Raw genomic sequence first — 10,607 nt, forward strand, 5'->3', positions numbered from 1 at the left:
ATATATATATATATATATATAGGAATTTTCAAGTGAGGGATCCCTCATTTTAACAAAATGAGGGACTTTCATTTCCCGATCAAAATTTGAAAATCTGAACCGTTCAATGTGTGCAGAACATAATTTCAAGGATCCAAGAGAGAAATCAGCAAAAAAAATGACCGGGAAGGGCGTCATCCGAGCAGTTTTTTTTGAACCGTTCAATGAAAACTGCTCGGATGAAGCCTTGTCCGGTCTTTTTTTTTTGCTGATTTCTCATAGGACCCTTAAAATCACGTTTTGATCACTTTGAGCGGCTCGGATCATCGAAATTCAATCGGGAAGGGGAGTCCCGCATTTTAATAAAATGAGAGATCCCTCACCGGAACCTAACTCTATATATATATAAGTCTAGAGGTCGAGGGACACGCATTCAAGTCGAATGTAGACGAAATATGCACCAGAACTTCTGGCCTGTTGTTTGATCGTATATAAAGTCATATTAATATTTTGTGACAGATAAGCAACGATTCAATAAACTAACTGCGACTAGATCAGTTGACCACAATTCTTGCATCTCACTAAGAAGTTAGGAGTTCAAGTCTCCCCATCTACGTGTGGGTGCTCCTTTCCTTAGAGGACTTTTCATTTCTTTCTTTGTTTATAGGGAAATGATATTGGCACTCCAAAAATTGATGCAGGCACTCCAAAATCAGTGTAATTCCAAAGTCATTTTCCTTTGTTTTTTGGAGTGCTTGCATTAATTTTTGGAGTGCCAATATCATTTCCCTTGTTTATATCTTATAATGAGCTTATTTCGTGTATTGGTTGAGTTGTTTGTTGAGCTTGATTGTCTCATGAACTCTCATAATTGATATAGTCTCCCGGATTTGTACTCTATACTTCATATTTGATGTAAAAATCACTCCTCTATCGATTGAAAAAAAAAAAAAAAAACCAACGATTCCATGAGCATCACACCAAATTATCTATTGTAGAATTAAACGTCACACCAAATTATATATCGTTTCCACTTACAATGGCATTCAAATTGTGTGAATTTACGTTGATCCGATATCATTTGATACAATTTTGGAAGGCATATATTAAGCTTCATATAATTGTGTTAAAGAGGAGAAGAGAAGATAAAGAACACTCCTGGCGTTGGATGAAGAACATGTCTGGTGTTGGAAATGTGAATACTGATTTTTAGGGGAAGGGGAAAGAAGATAATTTAGGATTTTGGTTATAAGGGCATGTAGGTCATCTCATGTATAGGTATAAAGGTAAATAAGTCATTTTGCATTGGGGATTATGTTGTAATTAGTTGAAAATTTTTAACGAGCTAAAGGAGAAAATAGAGGGTTGTAAATAGTCACCCCCACATTTAATTGATTTTCACACTTTTCTTTTCTTTTATTTTTTTTCACAGTCCCCCCCTCCCCCTTTTATTCAAATGCATTTTTTTTTGTACGAAGGTAAAATTACATGATTATTTTTTTCATGTGTGAAGGAAAAAATATACAAAAGGTAATTTTGTAATTCTACATGAAAACAAAAAAAATAAGGTGCACTTGGACAAAATAAGAGTGTGAAAATTAATTTCTTCTTTTAATGAAAAATAAATAAATAAAACACTATTTTTTGTATTTTCTAATCAGTTCGATCAGTAAACACCTCTCGTCTGCAATTTTCCGATTGGAATAATATATGATGTAGACATCTCTCTCTATCTCCTAACTGATCAAATGGCATCTTAGAGACACACACACACACACACACAGAGAGAGAGAGAGAGAGAGAGAGAGAGAGAGATGGAAAAGAAGAGCATTATTGGCTCATATGGTTCCATTTTCATGCATTCGGATGGCTTTGATAAGTTGCTAATGGGACTCGGATTCATCGGGGCCGTCTGCGAAGGGCTTTGTCCGCCCTTGACGTTCCTCTTCACTAACAAGATTATGAATGATATCGGCAGCTCTCTTACAATCGCCGCGGATTTCACACATAACCTCGACAAGGTATTCTCTGTCTCTCCCTCCACCCCTCTCTCTCTCAATGTATCTATATCTCTCCATCTCCCTAGTTTAAAGGATCTGGTTCCATATCTCCAAACGTACCCCTCTTTAATTTTAATATTCATTGAATGCTTAACATTTAATCTCATCACTTACGTAATTAGAGTGTTAATATTTGCTATCTGTGTAGCCGATCATCTAGACCAATTAGGTTCATAACTTTCAGCCAATAATACTCATACTGGACAGTCTGGACTAGTCGATCGGTTTTCCTGCATATATTGTAGCAGGAGTTCCTCCTGCCATGTACTCGTGCATGGCAACCCCTTATTTGCTACAATTATCCTGTAAAAGTATTCTTTTCCTACTCTCTCTCTCTCTCTCTCTCTCTCTCTCTCTCTCTCTCTCTCTCTCTCTCCAACAAAGCTAGAATAGAATGGATAAGAAAAAAACCCTCTGAACAGAAAAAAAAAAAATTTCTCACAAAAATCAATGAAAATGCAATCATATATTGTTATAGTGATTTATGATTAACACGATCCGATTCAAAAAAAACAAATTCTTCTTGCATTTTTTTAAGCAAATTATTTTTCAATGAAATCATCATATTTTAACTTATCAAAATACTTATTTTCAATTGAGCTTATAACCAATCTACATAATCTCTCCTACAACATGGTCTAAGGTAATTTTTTATGAACTTGAACTTCAAAAAGCTCCTCTCTGTTGACCGAAACAACTGTGACCAGTATAAGCAACAAAATTCGATAAACAACTAATACCATTTGAAAACCACCATCTTTCCAACAAGACCTTATAAAAATCAAGGTTGTCAATTGATTCTGGTACTTCTCTCGGCAATATTGTTTTCAAATGTCCAAGAAACTTTCTAAAAAAATTTTGGGATAGAAACTATACATACTCCTAATTTTTCTTGCGGGATTTATCAATTTTTTTTAAATTTATGAAACATTTTGGTCTTTTGGTTGCCCCATGCCGAGTGGTTGCCCAAGTTCGCTAGTTTGTGGGGCTTACATGGTAGGAGGAACTCCTGCTACAAGGTATGCAGGAAAACCAACTCCTAAGTAATACCGTACCGATAATTAGGCTAAATACATTTTTGCGTCCTCCTGGGGTGTGTCTGTGGTGGTGCTAGGGGGTTGTGATCCGACGTTTGGTCTTGCCAATTGCTGTTTGATTTGGGTAGTTGTGGGTGGCCGGCGGCGGACTGGAAGGAGTTCTATTTCCGTGTGTTTAGGTTTAGGGTTTTCTTTTGGGATTGCCTTTGGCTGGGCTAGCCCACTTTGGTGGGTTAGGTTCTCTTTATGTGTTTAATTGTAAGATTTGCACTTTTAGACTATATGATATTTGGGCTTTATTTGTAACATTTGGGCTTTGTAAGCCATTTGGTGTATTGGGTTTTATCCCTAAGGTGTGTGTGGGCTTTGTCCCATTCTGATGTATTTTCCAACCCTTTTCTCGCTCTCTTTAATAAAATGTTACTTTCATCAATAAAAAAAAACTCTTTTTTTTTTTTGTTTTTTTCCCCCTGTTTATTCCAAAATCAATAATAATATATTTTGCAAATTAATAATTCATTTGAGAATTAATTGTTGTGAAGTTGGTGATGAATTTCACGATAATTTTTTTTATCGAGAATCAATTCATCGAATTTGCCGCTACGGAATCAGATATATACTCGTGTTTGTCTAATTAGTTAAGTAAATCTGAGTTGTTTTTTTTATATAATATTTTGCATTGAAGGATCCAGTACAATCAAACTTACAATGATTAAACAATCGATCGACTCATAAAGTGATTGTGTTTGCAAAATAAATTCTGAAATTGGTTGTGGTAAAATTTTGTATCTAGAACAGAATCGTGCCAAGGTGATGAAAGACTTCGAATTTTTTGTTCTATTTTGGACAAATAATCTGACAAACGATTAGAATGTATGAGGGTAGCAAAATCATACCTTCCTCGTATCCGACCAGGTAATGATATGATTACCCCGTACCCACTCCTAATGGGTAAAAACCTCGGGTGGTACCCATCTTCAAATGACCAGATCAGATTGGTATCCATAACCATAAGTATGGGCGTGTTTTTTCAAAAAATGTGATCCTATCACATTTTTTGAAAAAACACGCCGATCATTCCTATTCCAGCGTAGGGCCTTAATGGTTGTAAATATGAATACTTTCATATGAGTTTTTATCGAATTACTCGATTTATTGATTTCATTTTAATAGTATTTATTTTGAGGTTTTAGGTTAAATTAACGTTACTTTTTGTAATTGTATGACTCGCAATGTAAATGTGCTACAAAATTCAACAATCCTCATTTTATTAGCATTTTTAGGCAATCAAAATATATATATTTTTTATTTTGAATAGTTAATATGAACTAATAAAGTGAATCAATTTGGTTAAAAGATACCACATATTTTGCCAACCTTAGAGCATCCACATTGGACTAATCAAAATTGGATAATCTAAAGTTGCCACATCACCTTTTGATTATCTATTTAAGGGGTTACTAAGGTTAGCAATGTAGATGTTTACAGTGGCATAATCGAACATTGATCGAATAATCAAAACTTGCCACATTACCTTTTCAACCTATAAAAATCTAAAAATTGTCACAATAAAAAACATTTTTTAAAATAATTTTCAAACTAATAAAAACATGTTATTAGAAATAGAAAATAATTTTTTGAAAACTTTTAAATTTTGAAAAACACTTTTCCAATAAAGTTTTTTAAAAAAAAAGTTTTTGAAAAAAAGACAATTTTTTTTAATAAAAGTTTTTGAAAAAAAATATAGTTTTAAAAAATAATTTTTAAATGAAAAACAGTATTTGAAAAACGGTTTAACTGTTTTTGTTTTAAAAAAATTCTTTTAATAAAATACAGTATTTTTCTTAAAAACATTGTTGAGAGAGAGAAAAGGTTTTGATTATTGGTAAAAAGTTACTAGTTTTGATTATTCAATGACCAAAATTTGATGAGTTGCTAAGAAGTTGTTAAGTTTGGTTATGCGACTGTGATCAGTTTTTTGAGAGAACATTGCTGTAACGCCCCGAATTTTGGGTACGTTAAATAAAATATTTTATTGAAATAAAAGCTGAGTCCGGCTCTTTTATTACAACAAAAACATAAAATGAGTACTTTTATTACAAACGGAAGGAAACTAAGGCTCCTAACTATAGCTCCGCTTGTTCTTCCATCACAGCTAGTTCCTCGGCTCCGAAGGCTTCCAAGGTGTAAAGCTCGCCCTGCTCATCTATGAGATCTGACATATTATACCCACGTCGCCACCGGTATAATATGCTAGGGTCACCAAAAAGGCAACACCGTGAGCCAAAAAGCTCAATAGAACTATCCAAACCCTCTAACCCTTAACTTATGAACGAAGAACATAATAACAACAATTTCCACTTAGATCATGCATATAGTCCATCCAAATATTCGAATCTACAATCCTTACTTGACTAACGTTGTGTTCATTACTTGGACTCATCGTAGACCATGTTTTTACTTCACTTTCCTTTTTACCCAAAAACTCCTTTTTAACTCACCCAACCTCGGTTCCGCCGCGCCGGTTTCCCGAGTATCCTCACAATGGTTCCGCCGCGCCGGGTTCCCATTGGCACACAACCGCATTGGCTCCGTACCGCGGATAACCAAGCACACACCCAACCTCGGTTCCGCCGCGCCGGTTTCTCGAGTATCCTCACAATGGTTCCGCCGCGCCGGGTTCCCATTGGCATACACACACATAACTCACATAATGCACCTAAAACCGGTCATTATGTAGTTTCCAAAATATTTCCTCCCTCGGATACACATTTTTATCTTTGTTAACACACCCTAAGTGCCATGTCTCTACTATCTTGTTTCTCGTATCACATTTATCATGCATAGACTCCGTGGTGTAGAACTTTCCACATAAACAAGCATTTATAAATTTCCAAAATGAATACAACAATATTATCCAACTCTTGATCACATAACATGCTTGAATAATAACAACATCATGCATCTCATACATTCTTAAACAAAGATAACCTTATCTACATAATCTTAATGATCAAAGTTACTTTCAAATGAACTTATTTTAGGGTTATGATACAAAACTACGTTATACTTAAGAATAGGGATAAGAAATTTCTACCGGGATGGAAGTTAAGAAAATCCTACCGTGCTTCTTGGCGGTAGTAGTTGGTTATGAAAATTCGGTCGTCGGTTTTGGATTTCGGCGGCGTAACGGCGTCGGTTTGCTTCGAAAGGAAGAGAGTTGATCTTTTCTCTTCCTAGAAACAACTTTCTAACTAACTAAGCTACTTTAAAAGATCTAACGGTGGTTTTGGGAGGTGGTTTGGTGGTTTCTCTCAAGAACACTCAAGAACACTAGAAAACTAGAACTTTGAAAGTAAGAACTTTTGGAATTTCTAGAGAGAAGTGAGAGCAATGGTGGAAGGTGTGAGTTTAAGCTTTAGTATGAGCTTCTATTTATAGGCAAGGGCTCTCCCTCTCTCCCTCTTGGCCGGCCCCTCTCTCTCTCTCTCTCTCTATGTCACACTTTATTTCACATGTCAAGGTTTGATTGAAAGGTTGGAAGCTAAATTGGTAGGCTTGCATAGCTAGGTTAGTCCTTGGATGGGATTCTTGGAAGATATGTTGCAATGGAGGAGACATTGGTACAAGATTCATGGCTTAAACAATTGAAAGTTTGTACAATGGAGGTTAATGGGGTTAAGATTTGGCTAGGAAAGGAATCACCAAAGATTTGAAGTACTTTGAAAGACTAATGTCAAAGTACACATCAAATCCATCTTCTTCTTCCTTCCTCTTTCCTACACTCTCTCTCCCTCTCTCTCTCTCTCTCTCTCTCTCGGCCTCTCTCTCCTCTCTCTCCCTCTCTCTCTCTCATGTACTAACTATATATGTATATATATGTACAAACATGTAAGAATATAATTAAACAATAGGTACTTTTGTACAAAAGGGCAATTTAGTCTTTAAGGGTCAAAATTTTCCCAATAAACAATTATAAAGTACGAGTACTTTAAATAATAAAATAATGTACTTTTGTACTCCCGGGAATCTTAACAAAATATTAGTTTAATGGGTTAAGTACTTTGGTTGAAAGATGAGCCTATTACCCAATGGTTAATAGAATCCCTAATGGTTATTATCCAAGGGATAATAAGGTACGAGTACTCTAAATACTAAATTAAGTTTTTTTTTGGAAAAGACTACATGTCCTTTTTTTGGAAATACACATGTGATATATATATATGTACTTACCAATTAAAATAAGGAAAAGGCTTTTGTCCAATGGGTAAAGATTACCCTAATGGTTATTGTCCAATGGTCCATGTTACTTGGGTACTTTTATTAGTAAAGTAATTGAAAAGTACTTTTCAAAATAATTATAAATGTCAATCATAGTACTTTGCTTAAATCTTTCAAAATCCTTTTAATATAAAGAAATGGGTTTCGTTTCTCCAATGGATAATAATTCCCCTAACATTTATCGTCCAATGGATAAAGAATAAAGTTAAAACAATAAAAGAAAACAATTAAACAATTTCTAGTCTAGGGTTCAAAAGGTTCAAGATGGGCAAAATGGTCCATCTTCGGTTAGGGATAAGTAACTAGGTGACTTTCTAGTTTGGTTACTCCATCAAGCCGGTTAGAAGCTAACTAGGCTTGCTAAGTAGGGCATATAAGTCAAGAAACGATCCTTGAGGGTCCAAAGTGCGATTAGGGTTTCTAGTCGAGAAATACGATGATAAGGCGATCGATTGCTTAAATACAAACCACAAGAAAATCAAATAAGAACATCAACGAGCAATTAAGAGAAATTTAAGAAATTTCAAATAACAACGAGATTTTTATTACACGAAAAATCGGAGTTGTTACAATTGCTAACTTTAACAACTTTATGGTCTTGATTATTCCACTGTGGATGCTCTAACGTTCTATTTTTTAAATCTATAATTGGGTTAAATTTTTTATAACATAATTACATAGGGCCTATTATTATACAATTTTTTGTCTAGCGCCCCGGAATCTCATGCCAACCCTGCCGTTGCACCCCTATGAACCAATATTTTTGTTTATTTTTTGTCTTTTTCTTTTTTCTGCATCCTATTTAAGATGATACACAGCCGTCGATTTCATCAACTAACGATTGAGATTAAAAAAAATTCCAAGAGCACACTACACGGCTACGATGCTACAATACACAGTGCACTATAGCGTTTCCGATTCTGAGCAAAACAACTACGATGCTGCAATACACAGTGCATTTCCAATTCCGGGCAAAACGTTTACCTCATTATAAAAGCTGTAATTTGGTACTTTTGTCTCATTAAAAGCTTTGATCGATCTGGTGCACTCCAACGATTAAGCACATGTTTCATGGCCTTGTACTTAGGCCTAGTTTCCAAAAAAAAAGGTAATTTTTTTTCTTTGTTAATTTTGCGTCAAACTTTGTACATAATTGATTTGTCTCGATAAGAGAAATTAAAAAATTTAAAGATATGACTTATCCAATTTTGTTTGGAAATAATTCAAAATTTAGCATTTTTAACCCAGCTTTTTGGATTAATAGTACAAAATTTTGAATATTTTTTTAAAAAAGGGGATAAGTCAGTAAAATTTTTTCCTATTTGACCCAAATTAACAAATACGGAAAAAAATTAAATAAGAATAAAACAAAAAAAAGTCCTTTGTTTTTTTTGGAAAATTACACCATTGGTCCCACTCCCAAGGCGCGCGCTTTTTGCGCCTCACCTGCCCTTCCCCACCCGCGCTTTTTAACCTTCCCTGAGGTTTTTGGGTTTAGACTTTAATACGATTTCTTCCCTCTAGTTCGACCGATACCGATTTCTTTTCCTCTCTCTCTCTCTCGCTCTCTCTCTCTATTGTTCGACCTTTGGACTCGTCGCCGCCGAGAACACCAACCAACTGCAGCACCTGCACCCACAGATCCCTTTCTAACATGGGTAGCGTTTTTGGCGGCTCAGCGGTGATGGGACCCATCGACGGTTCGATTGACATTCGGCACATTCATCGATCGCCCACCATTATCCCAAGGTGGATATCTGGCATTTGGGCGTTTGATTGGCATTGTTAGAGCATCTCGAGTCTTCACTCAAATTTTCGAAACAATCCCAACGGATTGGCCAGGTTTAGGGCTGCAAACTGTGAACAAACTGAGCCGAGCTTTACAGTGTTTGAGCTCGGCTTGTTTAGTAAACGAACGAGCCGAGCCAGCTTAATTTACTTGATGAGCCGAACCTATACAAACAATTCGAGCTCTTGAGAACTGAGCCGAGCTTTGAACTGGTTGAGCTCGGCTTGATTACTAAACAAGTTGAGCCGTCCGAGCAGCTCGATTCATTCATTTGCAGCCCTAGCTAGGTTGTCAAAGCCTCAAACGTAAGGGCTTGCTCCATTTCAGTTTCGAAACCTCTCGCAACCAGAGGTTTGCCTGGTTGTGAACTTCATGCCCGAGATTAATCGAGATGTGCACAAGTTGGCGAACACATAGTTATGAGAAAAATTTAAGTGGAAACTTCCTTTGATTGGGACTTGAGGTTTGTTTGGTTTGGTTTGTTTTGTTTAAAGATTTCTTTAGTATCTATAAGTAAAGTCAAATTTAAGCGCATAAATTTAAGTAAAAGCTTCATTCACGGCATACTTGTCGATTTTGGAGTATGAGAATAACCTCCAATTTGAGTAAAACTCCATCTGACATAAGTCAAGGTTAGTGAGGTCTAGGTGGGTGAAGACTCTGGTGGATTTTAGGAGGTTTTGCTCATTAATCAAATGAGTCAATAATAGAAACAGTAAGGACTGGAGTCTGGAGATGCTCTTGAACTTTTTCGTTATATCTCCATGCTCGATCTGGTTTTTATTATTGTAATCGCTGCTAAGGGTATTGCCTGTTCTGGTAAAAAAGGAAAAAGAAAATGGATATTGCATGCTTTTCCACCAGTGAAATACCCATTAACTTTGTATAAAACCCATTTGGATTTATGTTAGCATAAAGTTGTGATTAGCACTGTATCTGGTGTACAATTTTCTGCTTATGGTAGTTTGTATACCTTTGTGTTTCTCTCGGGAAATAAGCTTGCATACCTTTGTGTTTCTCTCGGGAAATAAGCTTGCATACCTTTGTATTTCTCTCAGAAAATAAGCAGAAAGGTATACAAGCATGGAAGTAAATTGTTTGGAGGCTTGATTTCTTTTCTTAGAAAAGTTAACAGTCGGGCGTGAGATTGAAGAATGATGATTTGTGTTATTATACCCTTTTCTTGCCTTTATATTGTTTGAAAAAATGCCTCACATGGAAGTGAATTGTTCATTAGTTTTCTTTATCTATTCATTTAAGTAGTTCTGGAAGTCTTTGCATGCCCATCATTATATATTCTCAGTCTTCCTTCTCTTCATTGATAAACACGTTAAATACAAATTGGATAATCAAACAATTGGTCATGTGTCTCCAGAAAAATTAGACATGGTTCATTTCTATGATAGCTTTCTACTTTTATGTATTCTCATCTGTATTCATCGAATCGTTCAAATTAGTCTT

The sequence above is a fragment of the Rhododendron vialii genome, chromosome 8a (genome assembly GCF_030253575.1).
Source record: "Rhododendron vialii isolate Sample 1 chromosome 8a, ASM3025357v1".
In the NCBI taxonomy this organism is placed as follows: domain Eukaryota; kingdom Viridiplantae; phylum Streptophyta; class Magnoliopsida; order Ericales; family Ericaceae; genus Rhododendron; species Rhododendron vialii.